At 60.5% G+C, this 21,564-nt stretch overlaps 43 non-coding genes across 43 annotated transcripts; all 43 read left to right on the top strand.

Moving 5' to 3' along the window:
* The first annotated feature begins 229 nt into the window (after positions 1-229).
* Positions 230-348, top strand: LOC148789011 (5S ribosomal RNA). Its single transcript, XR_016064198.1, has one exon. It is a non-coding gene; the product is annotated as a 5S ribosomal RNA (ribosomal RNA).
* Positions 349-734: 386 nt separating this feature from the next.
* Positions 735-853, top strand: LOC148789012 (5S ribosomal RNA). The gene has a single exon (XR_016064199.1). It is a non-coding gene; the product is annotated as a 5S ribosomal RNA (ribosomal RNA).
* Positions 854-1,239: 386 nt separating this feature from the next.
* On the top strand, positions 1,240-1,358 carry LOC148789013 (5S ribosomal RNA). Its single transcript, XR_016064200.1, has one exon. It is a non-coding gene; the product is annotated as a 5S ribosomal RNA (ribosomal RNA).
* Positions 1,359-1,744: 386 nt separating this feature from the next.
* On the top strand, positions 1,745-1,863 carry LOC148789014 (5S ribosomal RNA). The gene has a single exon (XR_016064202.1). It is a non-coding gene; the product is annotated as a 5S ribosomal RNA (ribosomal RNA).
* A 386-nt stretch (positions 1,864-2,249) lies between these two features.
* On the top strand, positions 2,250-2,368 carry LOC148789015 (5S ribosomal RNA). Its single transcript, XR_016064203.1, has one exon. It is a non-coding gene; the product is annotated as a 5S ribosomal RNA (ribosomal RNA).
* Positions 2,369-2,754: 386 nt separating this feature from the next.
* LOC148789016 (5S ribosomal RNA) lies at positions 2,755-2,873 on the top strand. The gene has a single exon (XR_016064204.1). It is a non-coding gene; the product is annotated as a 5S ribosomal RNA (ribosomal RNA).
* Positions 2,874-3,259: 386 nt separating this feature from the next.
* Positions 3,260-3,378, top strand: LOC148789017 (5S ribosomal RNA). Its single transcript, XR_016064261.1, has one exon. It is a non-coding gene; the product is annotated as a 5S ribosomal RNA (ribosomal RNA).
* Positions 3,379-3,764: 386 nt separating this feature from the next.
* Positions 3,765-3,883, top strand: LOC148789018 (5S ribosomal RNA). The gene has a single exon (XR_016064205.1). It is a non-coding gene; the product is annotated as a 5S ribosomal RNA (ribosomal RNA).
* A 386-nt stretch (positions 3,884-4,269) lies between these two features.
* Positions 4,270-4,388, top strand: LOC148789019 (5S ribosomal RNA). The gene has a single exon (XR_016064262.1). It is a non-coding gene; the product is annotated as a 5S ribosomal RNA (ribosomal RNA).
* A 386-nt stretch (positions 4,389-4,774) lies between these two features.
* LOC148789020 (5S ribosomal RNA) lies at positions 4,775-4,893 on the top strand. The gene has a single exon (XR_016064263.1). It is a non-coding gene; the product is annotated as a 5S ribosomal RNA (ribosomal RNA).
* A 386-nt stretch (positions 4,894-5,279) lies between these two features.
* On the top strand, positions 5,280-5,398 carry LOC148789021 (5S ribosomal RNA). Its single transcript, XR_016064206.1, has one exon. It is a non-coding gene; the product is annotated as a 5S ribosomal RNA (ribosomal RNA).
* Positions 5,399-5,784: 386 nt separating this feature from the next.
* LOC148789022 (5S ribosomal RNA) lies at positions 5,785-5,903 on the top strand. The gene has a single exon (XR_016064264.1). It is a non-coding gene; the product is annotated as a 5S ribosomal RNA (ribosomal RNA).
* Positions 5,904-6,289: 386 nt separating this feature from the next.
* Positions 6,290-6,408, top strand: LOC148789023 (5S ribosomal RNA). The gene has a single exon (XR_016064207.1). It is a non-coding gene; the product is annotated as a 5S ribosomal RNA (ribosomal RNA).
* Positions 6,409-6,794: 386 nt separating this feature from the next.
* Positions 6,795-6,913, top strand: LOC148789024 (5S ribosomal RNA). The gene has a single exon (XR_016064265.1). It is a non-coding gene; the product is annotated as a 5S ribosomal RNA (ribosomal RNA).
* A 386-nt stretch (positions 6,914-7,299) lies between these two features.
* LOC148789025 (5S ribosomal RNA) lies at positions 7,300-7,418 on the top strand. Its single transcript, XR_016064208.1, has one exon. It is a non-coding gene; the product is annotated as a 5S ribosomal RNA (ribosomal RNA).
* Positions 7,419-7,804: 386 nt separating this feature from the next.
* On the top strand, positions 7,805-7,923 carry LOC148789026 (5S ribosomal RNA). The gene has a single exon (XR_016064305.1). It is a non-coding gene; the product is annotated as a 5S ribosomal RNA (ribosomal RNA).
* Positions 7,924-8,309: 386 nt separating this feature from the next.
* On the top strand, positions 8,310-8,428 carry LOC148789027 (5S ribosomal RNA). Its single transcript, XR_016064209.1, has one exon. It is a non-coding gene; the product is annotated as a 5S ribosomal RNA (ribosomal RNA).
* Positions 8,429-8,814: 386 nt separating this feature from the next.
* Positions 8,815-8,933, top strand: LOC148789028 (5S ribosomal RNA). The gene has a single exon (XR_016064210.1). It is a non-coding gene; the product is annotated as a 5S ribosomal RNA (ribosomal RNA).
* Positions 8,934-9,319: 386 nt separating this feature from the next.
* On the top strand, positions 9,320-9,438 carry LOC148789029 (5S ribosomal RNA). Its single transcript, XR_016064211.1, has one exon. It is a non-coding gene; the product is annotated as a 5S ribosomal RNA (ribosomal RNA).
* Positions 9,439-9,824: 386 nt separating this feature from the next.
* On the top strand, positions 9,825-9,943 carry LOC148789030 (5S ribosomal RNA). The gene has a single exon (XR_016064213.1). It is a non-coding gene; the product is annotated as a 5S ribosomal RNA (ribosomal RNA).
* A 386-nt stretch (positions 9,944-10,329) lies between these two features.
* On the top strand, positions 10,330-10,448 carry LOC148789031 (5S ribosomal RNA). Its single transcript, XR_016064266.1, has one exon. It is a non-coding gene; the product is annotated as a 5S ribosomal RNA (ribosomal RNA).
* A 386-nt stretch (positions 10,449-10,834) lies between these two features.
* LOC148789032 (5S ribosomal RNA) lies at positions 10,835-10,953 on the top strand. Its single transcript, XR_016064214.1, has one exon. It is a non-coding gene; the product is annotated as a 5S ribosomal RNA (ribosomal RNA).
* A 386-nt stretch (positions 10,954-11,339) lies between these two features.
* LOC148789033 (5S ribosomal RNA) lies at positions 11,340-11,458 on the top strand. The gene has a single exon (XR_016064215.1). It is a non-coding gene; the product is annotated as a 5S ribosomal RNA (ribosomal RNA).
* Positions 11,459-11,844: 386 nt separating this feature from the next.
* Positions 11,845-11,963, top strand: LOC148789034 (5S ribosomal RNA). The gene has a single exon (XR_016064267.1). It is a non-coding gene; the product is annotated as a 5S ribosomal RNA (ribosomal RNA).
* Positions 11,964-12,349: 386 nt separating this feature from the next.
* LOC148789035 (5S ribosomal RNA) lies at positions 12,350-12,468 on the top strand. The gene has a single exon (XR_016064306.1). It is a non-coding gene; the product is annotated as a 5S ribosomal RNA (ribosomal RNA).
* Positions 12,469-12,854: 386 nt separating this feature from the next.
* Positions 12,855-12,973, top strand: LOC148789036 (5S ribosomal RNA). The gene has a single exon (XR_016064216.1). It is a non-coding gene; the product is annotated as a 5S ribosomal RNA (ribosomal RNA).
* A 386-nt stretch (positions 12,974-13,359) lies between these two features.
* On the top strand, positions 13,360-13,478 carry LOC148789037 (5S ribosomal RNA). The gene has a single exon (XR_016064217.1). It is a non-coding gene; the product is annotated as a 5S ribosomal RNA (ribosomal RNA).
* A 386-nt stretch (positions 13,479-13,864) lies between these two features.
* Positions 13,865-13,983, top strand: LOC148789038 (5S ribosomal RNA). The gene has a single exon (XR_016064218.1). It is a non-coding gene; the product is annotated as a 5S ribosomal RNA (ribosomal RNA).
* A 386-nt stretch (positions 13,984-14,369) lies between these two features.
* LOC148789039 (5S ribosomal RNA) lies at positions 14,370-14,488 on the top strand. The gene has a single exon (XR_016064219.1). It is a non-coding gene; the product is annotated as a 5S ribosomal RNA (ribosomal RNA).
* Positions 14,489-14,874: 386 nt separating this feature from the next.
* On the top strand, positions 14,875-14,993 carry LOC148789040 (5S ribosomal RNA). Its single transcript, XR_016064220.1, has one exon. It is a non-coding gene; the product is annotated as a 5S ribosomal RNA (ribosomal RNA).
* Positions 14,994-15,379: 386 nt separating this feature from the next.
* Positions 15,380-15,498, top strand: LOC148789041 (5S ribosomal RNA). The gene has a single exon (XR_016064307.1). It is a non-coding gene; the product is annotated as a 5S ribosomal RNA (ribosomal RNA).
* A 386-nt stretch (positions 15,499-15,884) lies between these two features.
* Positions 15,885-16,003, top strand: LOC148789042 (5S ribosomal RNA). Its single transcript, XR_016064221.1, has one exon. It is a non-coding gene; the product is annotated as a 5S ribosomal RNA (ribosomal RNA).
* A 386-nt stretch (positions 16,004-16,389) lies between these two features.
* On the top strand, positions 16,390-16,508 carry LOC148789043 (5S ribosomal RNA). Its single transcript, XR_016064222.1, has one exon. It is a non-coding gene; the product is annotated as a 5S ribosomal RNA (ribosomal RNA).
* Positions 16,509-16,894: 386 nt separating this feature from the next.
* Positions 16,895-17,013, top strand: LOC148789044 (5S ribosomal RNA). The gene has a single exon (XR_016064224.1). It is a non-coding gene; the product is annotated as a 5S ribosomal RNA (ribosomal RNA).
* Positions 17,014-17,399: 386 nt separating this feature from the next.
* On the top strand, positions 17,400-17,518 carry LOC148789045 (5S ribosomal RNA). The gene has a single exon (XR_016064225.1). It is a non-coding gene; the product is annotated as a 5S ribosomal RNA (ribosomal RNA).
* Positions 17,519-17,904: 386 nt separating this feature from the next.
* On the top strand, positions 17,905-18,023 carry LOC148789046 (5S ribosomal RNA). Its single transcript, XR_016064269.1, has one exon. It is a non-coding gene; the product is annotated as a 5S ribosomal RNA (ribosomal RNA).
* A 386-nt stretch (positions 18,024-18,409) lies between these two features.
* On the top strand, positions 18,410-18,528 carry LOC148789047 (5S ribosomal RNA). The gene has a single exon (XR_016064226.1). It is a non-coding gene; the product is annotated as a 5S ribosomal RNA (ribosomal RNA).
* Positions 18,529-18,914: 386 nt separating this feature from the next.
* LOC148789048 (5S ribosomal RNA) lies at positions 18,915-19,033 on the top strand. Its single transcript, XR_016064227.1, has one exon. It is a non-coding gene; the product is annotated as a 5S ribosomal RNA (ribosomal RNA).
* A 386-nt stretch (positions 19,034-19,419) lies between these two features.
* LOC148789049 (5S ribosomal RNA) lies at positions 19,420-19,538 on the top strand. The gene has a single exon (XR_016064270.1). It is a non-coding gene; the product is annotated as a 5S ribosomal RNA (ribosomal RNA).
* A 386-nt stretch (positions 19,539-19,924) lies between these two features.
* On the top strand, positions 19,925-20,043 carry LOC148789050 (5S ribosomal RNA). Its single transcript, XR_016064300.1, has one exon. It is a non-coding gene; the product is annotated as a 5S ribosomal RNA (ribosomal RNA).
* Positions 20,044-20,429: 386 nt separating this feature from the next.
* LOC148789051 (5S ribosomal RNA) lies at positions 20,430-20,548 on the top strand. Its single transcript, XR_016064228.1, has one exon. It is a non-coding gene; the product is annotated as a 5S ribosomal RNA (ribosomal RNA).
* Positions 20,549-20,934: 386 nt separating this feature from the next.
* Positions 20,935-21,053, top strand: LOC148789052 (5S ribosomal RNA). Its single transcript, XR_016064229.1, has one exon. It is a non-coding gene; the product is annotated as a 5S ribosomal RNA (ribosomal RNA).
* Positions 21,054-21,439: 386 nt separating this feature from the next.
* On the top strand, positions 21,440-21,558 carry LOC148789053 (5S ribosomal RNA). Its single transcript, XR_016064271.1, has one exon. It is a non-coding gene; the product is annotated as a 5S ribosomal RNA (ribosomal RNA).
* The last annotated feature ends 6 nt before the right edge of the window (positions 21,559-21,564 follow it).

The raw sequence follows: 21,564 nt of genomic DNA on the forward strand, positions 1-21,564 counted from the left end.
AAAACGGCCCCGGAATGCGCCCGAAATGGCTGATTTTGGGGGACGAGATGGGGCACAACGGGGCGGAGCCCAGTTGTCCACGTCGTGGAGCTCGGAGAGAGCTTCGCGTGCATATGCTGCTCGCCGCGTAACTCCACCCGTGCGCAAAGTTAGGCCGTCCGTAAGTTTCGACGCCCCTCCGGGCTCCCCCCCGCTGCCTGATAAAACATTAAAGCGCCCAAATCTCAGCGGGTGCGATCATACCAGCACTAATGCACCGGATCCCATCAGAACTCCGAAGTTAAGCGTGCTTGGGCGAGAGTAGTACTAGGATGGGTGACCCCCTGGGAAGTCCTCGTGTTGCACCCCTTTTTGCGAGCCGCTCCTCCCGGTTGTCAAGTCTTTCTTCTTCTTGTTTTTTTCTTTCCCCTTCGCGCACTCCGCTCTCCCAAAACGGCCCGAGGGACCCCATGTCCGACTCCGGACGAATGGGGCCCACGGGCCCACCGAACGCGACGGCCGATGGAAAACGGCCCCGGAATGCGCCCGAAATGGCTGATTTTGGGGGACGAGATGGGGCACAACGGGGCGGAGCCCAGTTGTCCACGTCGTGGAGCTCGGAGAGAGCTTCGCGTGCATATGCTGCTCGCCGCGTAACTCCACCCGTGCGCAAAGTTAGGCCGTCCGTAAGTTTCGACGCCCCTCCGGGCTCCCCCCCGCTGCCTGATAAAACATTAAAGCGCCCAAATCTCAGCGGGTGCGATCATACCAGCACTAATGCACCGGATCCCATCAGAACTCCGAAGTTAAGCGTGCTTGGGCGAGAGTAGTACTAGGATGGGTGACCCCCTGGGAAGTCCTCGTGTTGCACCCCTTTTTGCGAGCCGCTCCTCCCGGTTGTCAAGTCTTTCTTCTTCTTGTTTTTTTCTTTCCCCTTCGCGCACTCCGCTCTCCCAAAACGGCCCGAGGGACCCCATGTCCGACTCCGGACGAATGGGGCCCACGGGCCCACCGAACGCGACGGCCGATGGAAAACGGCCCCGGAATGCGCCCGAAATGGCTGATTTTGGGGGACGAGATGGGGCACAACGGGGCGGAGCCCAGTTGTCCACGTCGTGGAGCTCGGAGAGAGCTTCGCGTGCATATGCTGCTCGCCGCGTAACTCCACCCGTGCGCAAAGTTAGGCCGTCCGTAAGTTTCGACGCCCCTCCGGGCTCCCCCCCGCTGCCTGATAAAACATTAAAGCGCCCAAATCTCAGCGGGTGCGATCATACCAGCACTAATGCACCGGATCCCATCAGAACTCCGAAGTTAAGCGTGCTTGGGCGAGAGTAGTACTAGGATGGGTGACCCCCTGGGAAGTCCTCGTGTTGCACCCCTTTTTGCGAGCCGCTCCTCCCGGTTGTCAAGTCTTTCTTCTTCTTGTTTTTTTCTTTCCCCTTCGCGCACTCCGCTCTCCCAAAACGGCCCGAGGGACCCCATGTCCGACTCCGGACGAATGGGGCCCACGGGCCCACCGAACGCGACGGCCGATGGAAAACGGCCCCGGAATGCGCCCGAAATGGCTGATTTTGGGGGACGAGATGGGGCACAACGGGGCGGAGCCCAGTTGTCCACGTCGTGGAGCTCGGAGAGAGCTTCGCGTGCATATGCTGCTCGCCGCGTAACTCCACCCGTGCGCAAAGTTAGGCCGTCCGTAAGTTTCGACGCCCCTCCGGGCTCCCCCCCGCTGCCTGATAAAACATTAAAGCGCCCAAATCTCAGCGGGTGCGATCATACCAGCACTAATGCACCGGATCCCATCAGAACTCCGAAGTTAAGCGTGCTTGGGCGAGAGTAGTACTAGGATGGGTGACCCCCTGGGAAGTCCTCGTGTTGCACCCCTTTTTGCGAGCCGCTCCTCCCGGTTGTCAAGTCTTTCTTCTTCTTGTTTTTTTCTTTCCCCTTCGCGCACTCCGCTCTCCCAAAACGGCCCGAGGGACCCCATGTCCGACTCCGGACGAATGGGGCCCACGGGCCCACCGAACGCGACGGCCGATGGAAAACGGCCCCGGAATGCGCCCGAAATGGCTGATTTTGGGGGACGAGATGGGGCACAACGGGGCGGAGCCCAGTTGTCCACGTCGTGGAGCTCGGAGAGAGCTTCGCGTGCATATGCTGCTCGCCGCGTAACTCCACCCGTGCGCAAAGTTAGGCCGTCCGTAAGTTTCGACGCCCCTCCGGGCTCCCCCCCGCTGCCTGATAAAACATTAAAGCGCCCAAATCTCAGCGGGTGCGATCATACCAGCACTAATGCACCGGATCCCATCAGAACTCCGAAGTTAAGCGTGCTTGGGCGAGAGTAGTACTAGGATGGGTGACCCCCTGGGAAGTCCTCGTGTTGCACCCCTTTTTGCGAGCCGCTCCTCCCGGTTGTCAAGTCTTTCTTCTTCTTGTTTTTTTCTTTCCCCTTCGCGCACTCCGCTCTCCCAAAACGGCCCGAGGGACCCCATGTCCGACTCCGGACGAATGGGGCCCACGGGCCCACCGAACGCGACGGCCGATGGAAAACGGCCCCGGAATGCGCCCGAAATGGCTGATTTTGGGGGACGAGATGGGGCACAACGGGGCGGAGCCCAGTTGTCCACGTCGTGGAGCTCGGAGAGAGCTTCGCGTGCATATGCTGCTCGCCGCGTAACTCCACCCGTGCGCAAAGTTAGGCCGTCCGTAAGTTTCGACGCCCCTCCGGGCTCCCCCCCGCTGCCTGATAAAACATTAAAGCGCCCAAATCTCAGCGGGTGCGATCATACCAGCACTAATGCACCGGATCCCATCAGAACTCCGAAGTTAAGCGTGCTTGGGCGAGAGTAGTACTAGGATGGGTGACCCCCTGGGAAGTCCTCGTGTTGCACCCCTTTTTGCGAGCCGCTCCTCCCGGTTGTCAAGTCTTTCTTCTTCTTGTTTTTTTCTTTCCCCTTCGCGCACTCCGCTCTCCCAAAACGGCCCGAGGGACCCCATGTCCGACTCCGGACGAATGGGGCCCACGGGCCCACCGAACGCGACGGCCGATGGAAAACGGCCCCGGAATGCGCCCGAAATGGCTGATTTTGGGGGACGAGATGGGGCACAACGGGGCGAAGCCCAGTTGTCCACGTCGTGGAGCTCGGAGAGAGCTTCGCGTGCATATGCTGCTCGCCGCGTAACTCCACCCGCGCGCAAAGTTAGGCCGTCCGTAAGTTTCGACGCCCCTCCGGGCTCCCCCCCGCTGCCTGATAAAACATTAAAGCGCCCAAATCTCAGCGGGTGCGATCATACCAGCACTAATGCACCGGATCCCATCAGAACTCCGAAGTTAAGCGCGCTTGGGCGAGAGTAGTACTAGGATGGGTGACCCCCTGGGAAGTCCTCGTGTTGCACCCCTTTTTGCGAGCCGCTCCTCCCGGTTGTCAAGTCTTTCTTCTTCTTGTTTTTTTCTTTCCCCTTCGCGCACTCCGCTCTCCCAAAACGGCCCGAGGGACCCCATGTCCGACTCCGGACGAATGGGGCCCACGGGCCCACCGAACGCGACGGCCGATGGAAAACGGCCCCGGAATGCGCCCGAAATGGCTGATTTTGGGGGACGAGATGGGGCACAACGGGGCGGAGCCCAGTTGTCCACGTCGTGGAGCTCGGAGAGAGCTTCGCGTGCATATGCTGCTCGCCGCGTAACTCCACCCGTGCGCAAAGTTAGGCCGTCCGTAAGTTTCGACGCCCCTCCGGGCTCCCCCCCGCTGCCTGATAAAACATTAAAGCGCCCAAATCTCAGCGGGTGCGATCATACCAGCACTAATGCACCGGATCCCATCAGAACTCCGAAGTTAAGCGTGCTTGGGCGAGAGTAGTACTAGGATGGGTGACCCCCTGGGAAGTCCTCGTGTTGCACCCCTTTTTGCGAGCCGCTCCTCCCGGTTGTCAAGTCTTTCTTCTTCTTGTTTTTTTCTTTCCCCTTCGCGCACTCCGCTCTCCCAAAACGGCCCGAGGGACCCCATGTCCGACTCCGGACGAATGGGGCCCACGGGCCCACCGAACGCGACGGCCGATGGAAAACGGCCCCGGAATGCGCCCGAAATGGCTGATTTTGGGGGACGAGATGGGGCACAACGGGGCGGAGCCCAGTTGTCCACGTCGTGGAGCTCGGAGAGAGCTTCGCGTGCATATGCTGCTCGCCGCGTAACTCCACCCGCGCGCAAAGTTAGGCCGTCCGTAAGTTTCGACGCCCCTCCGGGCTCCCCCCCGCTGCCTGATAAAACATTAAAGCGCCCAAATCTCAGCGGGTGCGATCATACCAGCACTAATGCACCGGATCCCATCAGAACTCCGAAGTTAAGCGCGCTTGGGCGAGAGTAGTACTAGGATGGGTGACCCCCTGGGAAGTCCTCGTGTTGCACCCCTTTTTGCGAGCCGCTCCTCCCGGTTGTCAAGTCTTTCTTCTTCTTGTTTTTTTCTTTCCCCTTCGCGCACTCCGCTCTCCCAAAACGGCCCGAGGGACCCCATGTCCGACTCCGGACGAATGGGGCCCACGGGCCCACCGAACGCGACGGCCGATGGAAAACGGCCCCGGAATGCGCCCGAAATGGCTGATTTTGGGGGACGAGATGGGGCACAACGGGGCGAAGCCCAGTTGTCCACGTCGTGGAGCTCGGAGAGAGCTTCGCGTGCATATGCTGCTCGCCGCGTAACTCCACCCGCGCGCAAAGTTAGGCCGTCCGTAAGTTTCGACGCCCCTCCGGGCTCCCCCCCGCTGCCTGATAAAACATTAAAGCGCCCAAATCTCAGCGGGTGCGATCATACCAGCACTAATGCACCGGATCCCATCAGAACTCCGAAGTTAAGCGCGCTTGGGCGAGAGTAGTACTAGGATGGGTGACCCCCTGGGAAGTCCTCGTGTTGCACCCCTTTTTGCGAGCCGCTCCTCCCGGTTGTCAAGTCTTTCTTCTTCTTGTTTTTTTCTTTCCCCTTCGCGCACTCCGCTCTCCCAAAACGGCCCGAGGGACCCCATGTCCGACTCCGGACGAATGGGGCCCACGGGCCCACCGAACGCGACGGCCGATGGAAAACGGCCCCGGAATGCGCCCGAAATGGCTGATTTTGGGGGACGAGATGGGGCACAACGGGGCGGAGCCCAGTTGTCCACGTCGTGGAGCTCGGAGAGAGCTTCGCGTGCATATGCTGCTCGCCGCGTAACTCCACCCGTGCGCAAAGTTAGGCCGTCCGTAAGTTTCGACGCCCCTCCGGGCTCCCCCCCGCTGCCTGATAAAACATTAAAGCGCCCAAATCTCAGCGGGTGCGATCATACCAGCACTAATGCACCGGATCCCATCAGAACTCCGAAGTTAAGCGTGCTTGGGCGAGAGTAGTACTAGGATGGGTGACCCCCTGGGAAGTCCTCGTGTTGCACCCCTTTTTGCGAGCCGCTCCTCCCGGTTGTCAAGTCTTTCTTCTTCTTGTTTTTTTCTTTCCCCTTCGCGCACTCCGCTCTCCCAAAACGGCCCGAGGGACCCCATGTCCGACTCCGGACGAATGGGGCCCACGGGCCCACCGAACGCGACGGCCGATGGAAAACGGCCCCGGAATGCGCCCGAAATGGCTGATTTTGGGGGACGAGATGGGGCACAACGGGGCGGAGCCCAGTTGTCCACGTCGTGGAGCTCGGAGAGAGCTTCGCGTGCATATGCTGCTCGCCGCGTAACTCCACCCGCGCGCAAAGTTAGGCCGTCCGTAAGTTTCGACGCCCCTCCGGGCTCCCCCCCGCTGCCTGATAAAACATTAAAGCGCCCAAATCTCAGCGGGTGCGATCATACCAGCACTAATGCACCGGATCCCATCAGAACTCCGAAGTTAAGCGCGCTTGGGCGAGAGTAGTACTAGGATGGGTGACCCCCTGGGAAGTCCTCGTGTTGCACCCCTTTTTGCGAGCCGCTCCTCCCGGTTGTCAAGTCTTTCTTCTTCTTGTTTTTTTCTTTCCCCTTCGCGCACTCCGCTCTCCCAAAACGGCCCGAGGGACCCCATGTCCGACTCCGGACGAATGGGGCCCACGGGCCCACCGAACGCGACGGCCGATGGAAAACGGCCCCGGAATGCGCCCGAAATGGCTGATTTTGGGGGACGAGATGGGGCACAACGGGGCGGAGCCCAGTTGTTCACGTCGTGGAGCTCGGAGAGAGCTTCGCGTGCATATGCTGCTCGCCGCGTAACTCCACCCGTGCGCAAAGTTAGGCCGTCCGTAAGTTTCGACGCCCCTCCGGGCTCCCCCCCGCTGCCTGATAAAACATTAAAGCGCCCAAATCTCAGCGGGTGCGATCATACCAGCACTAATGCACCGGATCCCATCAGAACTCCGAAGTTAAGCGTGCTTGGGCGAGAGTAGTACTAGGATGGGTGACCCCCTGGGAAGTCCTCGTGTTGCACCCCTTTTTGCGAGCCGCTCCTCCCGGTTGTCAAGTCTTTCTTCTTCTTGTTTTTTTCTTTCCCCTTCGCGCACTCCGCTCTCCCAAAACGGCCCGAGGGACCCCATGCCCGACTCCGGACGAATGGGGCCCACGGGCCCACCGAACGCGACGGCCGATGGAAAACGGCCCCGGAATGCGCCCGAAATGGCTGATTTTGGGGGACGAGATGGGGCACAACGGGGCGGAGCCCAGTTGTCCACGTCGTGGAGCTCGGAGAGAGCTTCGCGTGCATATGCTGCTCGCCGCGTAACTCCACCCGCGCGCAAAGTTAGGCCGTCCGTAAGTTTCGACGCCCCTCCGGGCTCCCCCCCGCTGCCTGATAAAACATTAAAGCGCCCAAATCTCAGCGGGTGCGATCATACCAGCACTAATGCACCGGATCCCATCAGAACTCCGAAGTTAAGCGCGCTTGGGCGAGAGTAGTACTAGGATGGGTGACCCCCTGGGAAGTCCTCGTGTTGCACCCCTTTTTGCGAGCCGCTCCTCCCGGTTGTCAAGTCTTTCTTCTTCTTGTTTTTTTCTTTCCCCTTCGCGCACTCCGCTCTCCCAAAACGGCCCGAGGGACCCCATGTCCGACTCCGGACGAATGGGGCCCACGGGCCCACCGAACGCGACGGCCGATGGAAAACGGCCCCGGAATGCGCCCGAAATGGCTGATTTTGGGGGACGAGATGGGGCACAACGGGGCGGAGCCCAGTTGTCCACGTCGTGGAGCTCGGAGAGAGCTTCGCGTGCATATGCTGCTCGCCGCGTAACTCCACCCGTGCGCAAAGTTAGGCCGTCCGTAAGTTTCGACGCCCCTCCGGGCTCCCCCCCGCTGCCTGATAAAACATTAAAGCGCCCAAATCTCAGCGGGTGCGATCATACCAGCACTAATGCACCGGATCCCATCAGAACTCCGAAGTTAAGCGTGCTTGGGCGAGAGTAGTACTAGGATGGGTGACCCCCTGGGAAGTCCTCGTGTTGCACCCCTTTTTGCGAGCCGCTCCTCCCGGTTGTCAAGTCTTTCTTCTTCTTGTTTTTTTCTTTCCCCTTCGCGCACTCCGCTCTCCCAAAACGGCCCGAGGGACCCCATGTCCGACTCCGGACGAATGGGGCCCACGGGCCCACCGAACGCGACGGCCGATGGAAAACGGCCCCGGAATGCGCCCGAAATGGCTGATTTTGGGGGACGAGATGGGGCACAACGGGGCGGAGCCCAGTTGTCCACGTCGTGGAGCTCGGAGAGAGCTTCGCGTGCATATGCTGCTCGCCGCGTAACTCCACCCGCGCGCAAAGTTAGGCCGTCCGTAAGTTTCGACGCCCCTCCGGGCTCCCCCCCGCTGCCTGATAAAACATTAAAGCGCCCAAATCTCAGCGGGTGCGATCATACCAGCACTAATGCATCGGATCCCATCAGAACTCCGAAGTTAAGCGCGCTTGGGCGAGAGTAGTACTAGGATGGGTGACCCCCTGGGAAGTCCTCGTGTTGCACCCCTTTTTGCGAGCCGCTCCTCCCGGTTGTCAAGTCTTTCTTCTTCTTGTTTTTTTCTTTCCCCTTCGCGCACTCCGCTCTCCCAAAACGGCCCGAGGGACCCCATGTCCGACTCCGGACGAATGGGGCCCACGGGCCCACCGAACGCGACGGCCGATGGAAAACGGCCCCGGAATGCGCCCGAAATGGCTGATTTTGGGGGACGAGATGGGGCACAACGGGGCGGAGCCCAGTTGTCCACGTCGTGGAGCTCGGAGAGAGCTTCGCGTGCATATGCTGCTCGCCGCGTAACTCCACCCGTGCGCAAAGTTAGGCCGTCCGTAAGTTTCGACGCCCCTCCGGGCTCCCCCCCGCTGCCTGATAAAACATTAAAGCGCCCAAATCTCAGCGGGTGCGATCATACCAGCACTAATGCACCGGATCCCATCAGAACTCCGAAGTTAAGCGTGCTTGGGCGAGAGTAGTACTAGGATGGGTGACCCCCTGGGAAGTCCTCGTGTTGCACCCCTTTTTGCGAGCCGCTCCTCCCGGTTGTCAAGTCTTTCTTCTTCTTGTTTTTTTCTTTCCCCTTCGCGCACTCCGCTCTCCCAAAACGGCCCGAGGGACCCCATGTCCGACTCCGGACGAATGGGGCCCACGGGCCCACCGAACGCGACGGCCGATGGAAAACGGCCCCGGAATGCGCCCGAAATGGCTGATTTTGGGGGACGAGATGGGGCACAACGGGGCGGAGCCCAGTTGTCCACGTCGTGGAGCTCGGAGAGAGCTTCGCGTGCATATGCTGCTCGCCGCGTAACTCCACCCGTGCGCAAAGTTAGGCCGTCCGTAAGTTTCGACGCCCCTCCGGGCTCCCCCCCGCTGCCTGATAAAACATTAAAGCGCCCAAATCTCAGCGGGTGCGATCATACCAGCACTAATGCACCGGATCCCATCAGAACTCCGAAGTTAAGCGTGCTTGGGCGAGAGTAGTACTAGGATGGGTGACCCCCTGGGAAGTCCTCGTGTTGCACCCCTTTTTGCGAGCCGCTCCTCCCGGTTGTCAAGTCTTTCTTCTTCTTGTTTTTTTCTTTCCCCTTCGCGCACTCCGCTCTCCCAAAACGGCCCGAGGGACCCCATGTCCGACTCCGGACGAATGGGGCCCACGGGCCCACCGAACGCGACGGCCGATGGAAAACGGCCCCGGAATGCGCCCGAAATGGCTGATTTTGGGGGACGAGATGGGGCACAACGGGGCGGAGCCCAGTTGTCCACGTCGTGGAGCTCGGAGAGAGCTTCGCGTGCATATGCTGCTCGCCGCGTAACTCCACCCGTGCGCAAAGTTAGGCCGTCCGTAAGTTTCGACGCCCCTCCGGGCTCCCCCCCGCTGCCTGATAAAACATTAAAGCGCCCAAATCTCAGCGGGTGCGATCATACCAGCACTAATGCACCGGATCCCATCAGAACTCCGAAGTTAAGCGTGCTTGGGCGAGAGTAGTACTAGGATGGGTGACCCCCTGGGAAGTCCTCGTGTTGCACCCCTTTTTGCGAGCCGCTCCTCCCGGTTGTCAAGTCTTTCTTCTTCTTGTTTTTTTCTTTCCCCTTCGCGCACTCCGCTCTCCCAAAACGGCCCGAGGGACCCCATGTCCGACTCCGGACGAATGGGGCCCACGGGCCCACCGAACGCGACGGCCGATGGAAAACGGCCCCGGAATGCGCCCGAAATGGCTGATTTTGGGGGACGAGATGGGGCACAACGGGGCGGAGCCCAGTTGTCCACGTCGTGGAGCTCGGAGAGAGCTTCGCGTGCATATGCTGCTCGCCGCGTAACTCCACCCGTGCGCAAAGTTAGGCCGTCCGTAAGTTTCGACGCCCCTCCGGGCTCCCCCCCGCTGCCTGATAAAACATTAAAGCGCCCAAATCTCAGCGGGTGCGATCATACCAGCACTAATGCACCGGATCCCATCAGAACTCCGAAGTTAAGCGTGCTTGGGCGAGAGTAGTACTAGGATGGGTGACCCCCTGGGAAGTCCTCGTGTTGCACCCCTTTTTGCGAGCCGCTCCTCCCGGTTGTCAAGTCTTTCTTCTTCTTGTTTTTTTCTTTCCCCTTCGCGCACTCCGCTCTCCCAAAACGGCCCGAGGGACCCCATGTCCGACTCCGGACGAATGGGGCCCACGGGCCCACCGAACGCGACGGCCGATGGAAAACGGCCCCGGAATGCGCCCGAAATGGCTGATTTTGGGGGACGAGATGGGGCACAACGGGGCGGAGCCCAGTTGTCCACGTCGTGGAGCTCGGAGAGAGCTTCGCGTGCATATGCTGCTCGCCGCGTAACTCCACCCGCGCGCAAAGTTAGGCCGTCCGTAAGTTTCGACGCCCCTCCGGGCTCCCCCCCGCTGCCTGATAAAACATTAAAGCGCCCAAATCTCAGCGGGTGCGATCATACCAGCACTAATGCACCGGATCCCATCAGAACTCCGAAGTTAAGCGCGCTTGGGCGAGAGTAGTACTAGGATGGGTGACCCCCTGGGAAGTCCTCGTGTTGCACCCCTTTTTGCGAGCCGCTCCTCCCGGTTGTCAAGTCTTTCTTCTTCTTGTTTTTTTCTTTCCCCTTCGCGCACTCCGCTCTCCCAAAACGGCCCGAGGGACCCCATGTCCGACTCCGGACGAATGGGGCCCACGGGCCCACCGAACGCGACGGCCGATGGAAAACGGCCCCGGAATGCGCCCGAAATGGCTGATTTTGGGGGACGAGATGGGGCACAACGGGGCGGAGCCCAGTTGTCCACGTCGTGGAGCTCGGAGAGAGCTTCGCGTGCATATGCTGCTCGCCGCGTAACTCCACCCGTGCGCAAAGTTAGGCCGTCCGTAAGTTTCGACGCCCCTCCGGGCTCCCCCCCGCTGCCTGATAAAACATTAAAGCGCCCAAATCTCAGCGGGTGCGATCATACCAGCACTAATGCACCGGATCCCATCAGAACTCCGAAGTTAAGCGTGCTTGGGCGAGAGTAGTACTAGGATGGGTGACCCCCTGGGAAGTCCTCGTGTTGCACCCCTTTTTGCGAGCCGCTCCTCCCGGTTGTCAAGTCTTTCTTCTTCTTGTTTTTTTCTTTCCCCTTCGCGCACTCCGCTCTCCCAAAACGGCCCGAGGGACCCCATGTCCGACTCCGGACGAATGGGGCCCACGGGCCCACCGAACGCGACGGCCGATGGAAAACGGCCCCGGAATGCGCCCGAAATGGCTGATTTTGGGGGACGAGATGGGGCACAACGGGGCGGAGCCCAGTTGTCCACGTCGTGGAGCTCGGAGAGAGCTTCGCGTGCATATGCTGCTCGCCGCGTAACTCCACCCGTGCGCAAAGTTAGGCCGTCCGTAAGTTTCGACGCCCCTCCGGGCTCCCCCCCGCTGCCTGATAAAACATTAAAGCGCCCAAATCTCAGCGGGTGCGATCATACCAGCACTAATGCACCGGATCCCATCAGAACTCCGAAGTTAAGCGTGCTTGGGCGAGAGTAGTACTAGGATGGGTGACCCCCTGGGAAGTCCTCGTGTTGCACCCCTTTTTGCGAGCCGCTCCTCCCGGTTGTCAAGTCTTTCTTCTTCTTGTTTTTTTCTTTCCCCTTCGCGCACTCCGCTCTCCCAAAACGGCCCGAGGGACCCCATGTCCGACTCCGGACGAATGGGGCCCACGGGCCCACCGAACGCGACGGCCGATGGAAAACGGCCCCGGAATGCGCCCGAAATGGCTGATTTTGGGGGACGAGATGGGGCACAACGGGGCGGAGCCCAGTTGTCCACGTCGTGGAGCTCGGAGAGAGCTTCGCGTGCATATGCTGCTCGCCGCGTAACTCCACCCGCGCGCAAAGTTAGGCCGTCCGTAAGTTTCGACGCCCCTCCGGGCTCCCCCCCGCTGCCTGATAAAACATTAAAGCGCCCAAATCTCAGCGGGTGCGATCATACCAGCACTAATGCACCGGATCCCATCAGAACTCCGAAGTTAAGCGCGCTTGGGCGAGAGTAGTACTAGGATGGGTGACCCCCTGGGAAGTCCTCGTGTTGCACCCCTTTTTGCGAGCCGCTCCTCCCGGTTGTCAAGTCTTTCTTCTTCTTGTTTTTTTCTTTCCCCTTCGCGCACTCCGCTCTCCCAAAACGGCCCGAGGGACCCCATGTCCGACTCCGGACGAATGGGGCCCACGGGCCCACCGAACGCGACGGCCGATGGAAAACGGCCCCGGAATGCGCCCGAAATGGCTGATTTTGGGGGACGAGATGGGGCACAACGGGGCGGAGCCCAGTTGTTCACGTCGTGGAGCTCGGAGAGAGCTTCGCGTGCATATGCTGCTCGCCGCGTAACTCCACCCGTGCGCAAAGTTAGGCCGTCCGTAAGTTTCGACGCCCCTCCGGGCTCCCCCCCGCTGCCTGATAAAACATTAAAGCGCCCAAATCTCAGCGGGTGCGATCATACCAGCACTAATGCATCGGATCCCATCAGAACTCCGAAGTTAAGCGCGCTTGGGCGAGAGTAGTACTAGGATGGGTGACCCCCTGGGAAGTCCTCGTGTTGCACCCCTTTTTGCGAGCCGCTCCTCCCGGTTGTCAAGTCTTTCTTCTTCTTGTTTTTTTCTTTCCCCTTCGCGCACTCCGCTCTCCCAAAACGGCCCGAGGGACCCCATGTCCGACTCCGGACGAATGGGGCCCACGGGCCCACCGAACGCGACGGCCGATGGAAAACGGCCCCGGAATGCGCCCGAAATGGCTGATTTTGGGGGACGAGATGGGGCACAACGGGGCGGAGCCCAGTTGTCCACGTCGTGGAGCTCGGAGAGAGCTTCGCGTGCATATGCTGCTCGCCGCGTAACTCCACCCGTGCGCAAAGTTAGGCCGTCCGTAAGTTTCGACGCCCCTCCGGGCTCCCCCCCGCTGCCTGATAAAACATTAAAGCGCCCAAATCTCAGCGGGTGCGATCATACCAGCACTAATGCACCGGATCCCATCAGAACTCCGAAGTTAAGCGTGCTTGGGCGAGAGTAGTACTAGGATGGGTGACCCCCTGGGAAGTCCTCGTGTTGCACCCCTTTTTGCGAGCCGCTCCTCCCGGTTGTCAAGTCTTTCTTCTTCTTGTTTTTTTCTTTCCCCTTCGCGCACTCCGCTCTCCCAAAACGGCCCGAGGGACCCCATGTCCGACTCCGGACGAATGGGGCCCACGGGCCCACCGAACGCGACGGCCGATGGAAAACGGCCCCGGAATGCGCCCGAAATGGCTGATTTTGGGGGACGAGATGGGGCACAACGGGGCGGAGCCCAGTTGTCCACGTCGTGGAGCTCGGAGAGAGCTTCGCGTGCATATGCTGCTCGCCGCGTAACTCCACCCGTGCGCAAAGTTAGGCCGTCCGTAAGTTTCGACGCCCCTCCGGGCTCCCCCCCGCTGCCTGATAAAACATTAAAGCGCCCAAATCTCAGCGGGTGCGATCATACCAGCACTAATGCACCGGATCCCATCAGAACTCCGAAGTTAAGCGTGCTTGGGCGAGAGTAGTACTAGGATGGGTGACCCCCTGGGAAGTCCTCGTGTTGCACCCCTTTTTGCGAGCCGCTCCTCCCGGTTGTCAAGTCTTTCTTCTTCTTGTTTTTTTCTTTCCCCTTCGCGCACTCCGCTCTCCCAAAACGGCCCGAGGGACCCCATGTCCGACTCCGGACGAATGGGGCCCACGGGCCCACCGAACGCGACGGCCGATGGAAAACGGCCCCGGAATGCGCCCGAAATGGCTGATTTTGGGGGACGAGATGGGGCACAACGGGGCGGAGCCCAGTTGTCCACGTCGTGGAGCTCGGAGAGAGCTTCGCGTGCATATGCTGCTCGCCGCGTAACTCCACCCGTGCGCAAAGTTAGGCCGTCCGTAAGTTTCGACGCCCCTCCGGGCTCCCCCCCGCTGCCTGATAAAACATTAAAGCGCCCAAATCTCAGCGGGTGCGATCATACCAGCACTAATGCACCGGATCCCATCAGAACTCCGAAGTTAAGCGTGCTTGGGCGAGAGTAGTACTAGGATGGGTGACCCCCTGGGAAGTCCTCGTGTTGCACCCCTTTTTGCGAGCCGCTCCTCCCGGTTGTCAAGTCTTTCTTCTTCTTGTTTTTTTCTTTCCCCTTCGCGCACTCCGCTCTCCCAAAACGGCCCGAGGGACCCCATGTCCGACTCCGGACGAATGGGGCCCACGGGCCCACCGAACGCGACGGCCGATGGAAAACGGCCCCGGAATGCGCCCGAAATGGCTGATTTTGGGGGACGAGATGGGGCACAACGGGGCGGAGCCCAGTTGTCCACGTCGTGGAGCTCGGAGAGAGCTTCGCGTGCATATGCTGCTCGCCGCGTAACTCCACCCGTGCGCAAAGTTAGGCCGTCCGTAAGTTTCGACGCCCCTCCGGGCTCCCCCCCGCTGCCTGATAAAACATTAAAGCGCCCAAATCTCAGCGGGTGCGATCATACCAGCACTAATGCACCGGATCCCATCAGAACTCCGAAGTTAAGCGTGCTTGGGCGAGAGTAGTACTAGGATGGGTGACCCCCTGGGAAGTCCTCGTGTTGCACCCCTTTTTGCGAGCCGCTCCTCCCGGTTGTCAAGTCTTTCTTCTTCTTGTTTTTTTCTTTCCCCTTCGCGCACTCCGCTCTCCCAAAACGGCCCGAGGGACCCCATGTCCGACTCCGGACGAATGGGGCCCACGGGCCCACCGAACGCGACGGCCGATGGAAAACGGCCCCGGAATGCGCCCGAAATGGCTGATTTTGGGGGACGAGATGGGGCACAACGGGGCGGAGCCCAGTTGTCCACGTCGTGGAGCTCGGAGAGAGCTTCGCGTGCATATGCTGCTCGCCGCGTAACTCCACCCGTGCGCAAAGTTAGGCCGTCCGTAAGTTTCGACGCCCCTCCGGGCTCCCCCCCGCTGCCTGATAAAACATTAAAGCGCCCAAATCTCAGCGGGTGCGATCATACCAGCACTAATGCACCGGATCCCATCAGAACTCCGAAGTTAAGCGTGCTTGGGCGAGAGTAGTACTAGGATGGGTGACCCCCTGGGAAGTCCTCGTGTTGCACCCCTTTTTGCGAGCCGCTCCTCCCGGTTGTCAAGTCTTTCTTCTTCTTGTTTTTTTCTTTCCCCTTCGCGCACTCCGCTCTCCCAAAACGGCCCGAGGGACCCCATGTCCGACTCCGGACGAATGGGGCCCACGGGCCCACCGAACGCGACGGCCGATGGAAAACGGCCCCGGAATGCGCCCGAAATGGCTGATTTTGGGGGACGAGATGGGGCACAACGGGGCGGAGCCCAGTTGTCCACGTCGTGGAGCTCGGAGAGAGCTTCGCGTGCATATGCTGCTCGCCGCGTAACTCCACCCGTGCGCAAAGTTAGGCCGTCCGTAAGTTTCGACGCCCCTCCGGGCTCCCCCCCGCTGCCTGATAAAACATTAAAGCGCCCAAATCTCAGCGGGTGCGATCATACCAGCACTAATGCATCGGATCCCATCAGAACTCCGAAGTTAAGCGCGCTTGGGCGAGAGTAGTACTAGGATGGGTGACCCCCTGGGAAGTCCTCGTGTTGCACCCCTTTTTGCGAGCCGCTCCTCCCGGTTGTCAAGTCTTTCTTCTTCTTGTTTTTTTCTTTCCCCTTCGCGCACTCCGCTCTCCCAAAACGGCCCGAGGGACCCCATGTCCGACTCCGGACGAATGGGGCCCACGGGCCCACCGAACGCGACGGCCGATGGAAAACGGCCCCGGAATGCGCCCGAAATGGCTGATTTTGGGGGACGAGATGGGGCACAACGGGGCGGAGCCCAGTTGTCCACGTCGTGGAGCTCGGAGAGAGCTTCGCGTGCATATGCTGCTCGCCGCGTAACTCCACCCGTGCGCAAAGTTAGGCCGTCCGTAAGTTTCGACGCCCCTCCGGGCTCCCCCCCGCTGCCTGATAAAACATTAAAGCGCCCAAATCTCAGCGGGTGCGATCATACCAGCACTAATGCACCGGATCCCATCAGAACTCCGAAGTTAAGCGTGCTTGGGCGAGAGTAGTACTAGGATGGGTGACCCCCTGGGAAGTCCTCGTGTTGCACCCCTTTTTGCGAGCCGCTCCTCCCGGTTGTCAAGTCTTTCTTCTTCTTGTTTTTTTCTTTCCCCTTCGCGCACTCCGCTCTCCCAAAACGGCCCGAGGGACCCCATGTCCGACTCCGGACGAATGGGGCCCACGGGCCCACCGAACGCGACGGCCGATGGAAAACGGCCCCGGAATGCGCCCGAAATGGCTGATTTTGGGGGACGAGATGGGGCACAACGGGGCGGAGCCCAGTTGTCCACGTCGTGGAGCTCGGAGAGAGCTTCGCGTGCATATGCTGCTCGCCGCGTAACTCCACCCGTGCGCAAAGTTAGGCCGTCCGTAAGTTTCGACGCCCCTCCGGGCTCCCCCCCGCTGCCTGATAAAACATTAAAGCGCCCAAATCTCAGCGGGTGCGATCATACCAGCACTAATGCACCGGATCCCATCAGAACTCCGAAGTTAAGCGTGCTTGGGCGAGAGTAGTACTAGGATGGGTGACCCCCTGGGAAGTCCTCGTGTTGCACCCCTTTTTGCGAGCCGCTCCTCCCGGTTGTCAAGTCTTTCTTCTTCTTGTTTTTTTCTTTCCCCTTCGCGCACTCCGCTCTCCCAAAACGGCCCGAGGGACCCCATGTCCGACTCCGGACGAATGGGGCCCACGGGCCCACCGAACGCGACGGCCGATGGAAAACGGCCCCGGAATGCGCCCGAAATGGCTGATTTTGGGGGACGAGATGGGGCACAACGGGGCGGAGCCCAGTTGTCCACGTCGTGGAGCTCGGAGAGAGCTTCGCGTGCATATGCTGCTCGCCGCGTAACTCCACCCGTGCGCAAAGTTAGGCCGTCCGTAAGTTTCGACGCCCCTCCGGGCTCCCCCCCGCTGCCTGATAAAACATTAAAGCGCCCAAATCTCAGCGGGTGCGATCATACCAGCACTAATGCACCGGATCCCATCAGAACTCCGAAGTTAAGCGTGCTTGGGCGAGAGTAGTACTAGGATGGGTGACCCCCTGGGAAGTCCTCGTGTTGCACCCCTTTTTGCGAGCCGCTCCTCCCGGTTGTCAAGTCTTTCTTCTTCTTGTTTTTTTCTTTCCCCTTCGCGCACTCCGCTCTCCCAAAACGGCCCGAGGGACCCCATGTCCGACTCCGGACGAATGGGGCCCACGGGCCCACCGAACGCGACGGCCGATGGAAAACGGCCCCGGAATGCGCCCGAAATGGCTGATTTTGGGGGACGAGATGGGGCACAACGGGGCGGAGCCCAGTTGTCCACGTCGTGGAGCTCGGAGAGAGCTTCGCGTGCATATGCTGCTCGCCGCGTAACTCCACCCGTGCGCAAAGTTAGGCCGTCCGTAAGTTTCGACGCCCCTCCGGGCTCCCCCCCGCTGCCTGATAAAACATTAAAGCGCCCAAATCTCAGCGGGTGCGATCATACCAGCACTAATGCACCGGATCCCATCAGAACTCCGAAGTTAAGCGTGCTTGGGCGAGAGTAGTACTAGGATGGGTGACCCCCTGGGAAGTCCTCGTGTTGCACCCCTTTTTGCGAGCCGCTCCTCCCGGTTGTCAAGTCTTTCTTCTTCTTGTTTTTTTCTTTCCCCTTCGCGCACTCCGCTCTCCCAAAACGGCCCGAGGGACCCCATGTCCGACTCCGGACGAATGGGGCCCACGGGCCCACCGAACGCGACGGCCGATGGAAAACGGCCCCGGAATGCGCCCGAAATGGCTGATTTTGGGGGACGAGATGGGGCACAACGGGGCGGAGCCCAGTTGTCCACGTCGTGGAGCTCGGAGAGAGCTTCGCGTGCATATGCTGCTCGCCGCGTAACTCCACCCGCGCGCAAAGTTAGGCCGTCCGTAAGTTTCGACGCCCCTCCGGGCTCCCCCCCGCTGCCTGATAAAACATTAAAGCGCCCAAATCTCAGCGGGTGCGATCATACCAGCACTAATGCACCGGATCCCATCAGAACTCCGAAGTTAAGCGCGCTTGGGCGAGAGTAGTACTAGGATGGGTGACCCCCTGGGAAGTCCTCGTGTTGCACCCCTTTTTGCGAGCCGCTCCTCCCGGTTGTCAAGTCTTTCTTCTTCTTGTTTTTTTCTTTCCCCTTCGCGCACTCCGCTCTCCCAAAACGGCCCGAGGGACCCCATGTCCGACTCCGGACGAATGGGGCCCACGGGCCCACCGAACGCGACGGCCGATGGAAAACGGCCCCGGAATGCGCCCGAAATGGCTGATTTTGGGGGACGAGATGGGGCACAACGGGGCGGAGCCCAGTTGTCCACGTCGTGGAGCTCGGAGAGAGCTTCGCGTGCATATGCTGCTCGCCGCGTAACTCCACCCGTGCGCAAAGTTAGGCCGTCCGTAAGTTTCGACGCCCCTCCGGGCTCCCCCCCGCTGCCTGATAAAACATTAAAGCGCCCAAATCTCAGCGGGTGCGATCATACCAGCACTAATGCACCGGATCCCATCAGAACTCCGAAGTTAAGCGTGCTTGGGCGAGAGTAGTACTAGGATGGGTGACCCCCTGGGAAGTCCTCGTGTTGCACCCCTTTTTGCGAGCCGCTCCTCCCGGTTGTCAAGTCTTTCTTCTTCTTGTTTTTTTCTTTCCCCTTCGCGCACTCCGCTCTCCCAAAACGGCCCGAGGGACCCCATGTCCGACTCCGGACGAATGGGGCCCACGGGCCCACCGAACGCGACGGCCGATGGAAAACGGCCCCGGAATGCGCCCGAAATGGCTGATTTTGGGGGACGAGATGGGGCACAACGGGGCGGAGCCCAGTTGTCCACGTCGTGGAGCTCGGAGAGAGCTTCGCGTGCATATGCTGCTCGCCGCGTAACTCCACCCGTGCGCAAAGTTAGGCCGTCCGTAAGTTTCGACGCCCCTCCGGGCTCCCCCCCGCTGCCTGATAAAACATTAAAGCGCCCAAATCTCAGCGGGTGCGATCATACCAGCACTAATGCACCGGATCCCATCAGAACTCCGAAGTTAAGCGTGCTTGGGCGAGAGTAGTACTAGGATGGGTGACCCCCTGGGAAGTCCTCGTGTTGCACCCCTTTTTGCGAGCCGCTCCTCCCGGTTGTCAAGTCTTTCTTCTTCTTGTTTTTTTCTTTCCCCTTCGCGCACTCCGCTCTCCCAAAACGGCCCGAGGGACCCCATGTCCGACTCCGGACGAATGGGGCCCACGGGCCCACCGAACGCGACGGCCGATGGAAAACGGCCCCGGAATGCGCCCGAAATGGCTGATTTTGGGGGACGAGATGGGGCACAACGGGGCGGAGCCCAGTTGTCCACGTCGTGGAGCTCGGAGAGAGCTTCGCGTGCATATGCTGCTCGCCGCGTAACTCCACCCGCGCGCAAAGTTAGGCCGTCCGTAAGTTTCGACGCCCCTCCGGGCTCCCCCCCGCTGCCTGATAAAACATTAAAGCGCCCAAATCTCAGCGGGTGCGATCATACCAGCACTAATGCACCGGATCCCATCAGAACTCCGAAGTTAAGCGCGCTTGGGCGAGAGTAGTACTAGGATGGGTGACCCCCTGGGAAGTCCTCGTGTTGCACCCCTTTTTGCGAGCCGCTCCTCCCGGTTGTCAAGTCTTTCTTCTTCTTGTTTTTTTCTTTCCCCTTCGCGCACTCCGCTCTCCCAAAACGGCCCGAGGGACCCCATGTCCGACTCCGGACGAATGGGGCCCACGGGCCCACCGAACGCGACGGCCGATGGAAAACGGCCCCGGAATGCGCCCGAAATGGCTGATTTTGGGGGACGAGATGGGGCACAACGGGGCGGAGCCCAGTTGTTCACGTCGTGGAGCTCGGAGAGAGCTTCGCGTGCATATGCTGCTCGCCGCGTAACTCCACCCGTGCGCAAAGTTAGGCCGTCCGTAAGTTTCGACGCCCCTCCGGGCTCCCCCCCGCTGCCTGATAAAACATTAAAGCGCCCAAATCTCAGCGGGTGCGATCATACCAGCACTAATGCACCGGATCCCATCAGAACTTCGAAGTTAAGCGTGCTTGGGCGAGAGTAGTACTAGGATGGGTGACCCCCTGGGAAGTCCTCGTGTTGCACCCCTTTTTGCGAGCCGCTCCTCCCGGTTGTCAAGTCTTTCTTCTTCTTGTTTTTTTCTTTCCCCTTCGCGCACTCCGCTCTCCCAAAACGGCCCGAGGGACCCCATGCCCGACTCCGGACGAATGGGGCCCACGGGCCCACCGAACGCGACGGCCGATGGAAAACGGCCCCGGAATGCGCCCGAAATGGCTGATTTTGGGGGACGAGATGGGGCACAACGGGGCGGAGCCCAGTTGTCCACGTCGTGGAGCTCGGAGAGAGCTTCGCGTGCATATGCTGCTCGCCGCGTAACTCCACCCGTGCGCAAAGTTAGGCCGTCCGTAAGTTTCGACGCCCCTCCGGGCTCCCCCCCGCTGCCTGATAAAACATTAAAGCGCCCAAATCTCAGCGGGTGCGATCATACCAGCACTAATGCACCGGATCCCATCAGAACTCCGAAGTTAAGCGTGCTTGGGCGAGAGTAGTACTAGGATGGGTGACCCCCTGGGAAGTCCTCGTGTTGCACCCCTTTTTGCGAGCCGCTCCTCCCGGTTGTCAAGTCTTTCTTCTTCTTGTTTTTTTCTTTCCCCTTCGCGCACTCCGCTCTCCCAAAACGGCCCGAGGGACCCCATGTCCGACTCCGGACGAATGGGGCCCACGGGCCCACCGAACGCGACGGCCGATGGAAAACGGCCCCGGAATGCGCCCGAAATGGCTGATTTTGGGGGACGAGATGGGGCACAACGGGGCGGAGCCCAGTTGTCCACGTCGTGGAGCTCGGAGAGAGCTTCGCGTGCATATGCTGCTCGCCGCGTAACTCCACCCGTGCGCAAAGTTAGGCCGTCCGTAAGTTTCGACGCCCCTCCGGGCTCCCCCCCGCTGCCTGATAAAACATTAAAGCGCCCAAATCTCAGCGGGTGCGATCATACCAGCACTAATGCACCGGATCCCATCAGAACTCCGAAGTTAAGCGTGCTTGGGCGAGAGTAGTACTAGGATGGGTGACCCCCTGGGAAGTCCTCGTGTTGCACCCCTTTTTGCGAGCCGCTCCTCCCGGTTGTCAAGTCTTTCTTCTTCTTGTTTTTTTCTTTCCCCTTCGCGCACTCCGCTCTCCCAAAACGGCCCGAGGGACCCCATGTCCGACTCCGGACGAATGGGGCCCACGGGCCCACCGAACGCGACGGCCGATGGAAAACGGCCCCGGAATGCGCCCGAAATGGCTGATTTTGGGGGACGAGATGGGGCACAACGGGGCGGAGCCCAGTTGTCCACGTCGTGGAGCTCGGAGAGAGCTTCGCGTGCATATGCTGCTCGCCGCGTAACTCCACCCGCGCGCAAAGTTAGGCCGTCCGTAAGTTTCGACGCCCCTCCGGGCTCCCCCCCGCTGCCTGATAAAACATTAAAGCGCCCAAATCTCAGCGGGTGCGATCATACCAGCACTAATGCACCGGATCCCATCAGAACTCCGAAGTTAAGCGCGCTTGGGCGAGAGTAGTACTAGGATGGGTGACCCCCTGGGAAGTCCTCGTGTTGCACCCCTTTTTG

Source organism: Sesamum indicum, linkage group LG2 (genome assembly GCF_026168435.1).
Source record: "Sesamum indicum cultivar Baizhima isolate 11 linkage group LG2, ASM2616843v1, whole genome shotgun sequence".
Classification (NCBI taxonomy): Eukaryota; Viridiplantae; Streptophyta; class Magnoliopsida; order Lamiales; family Pedaliaceae; genus Sesamum; species Sesamum indicum.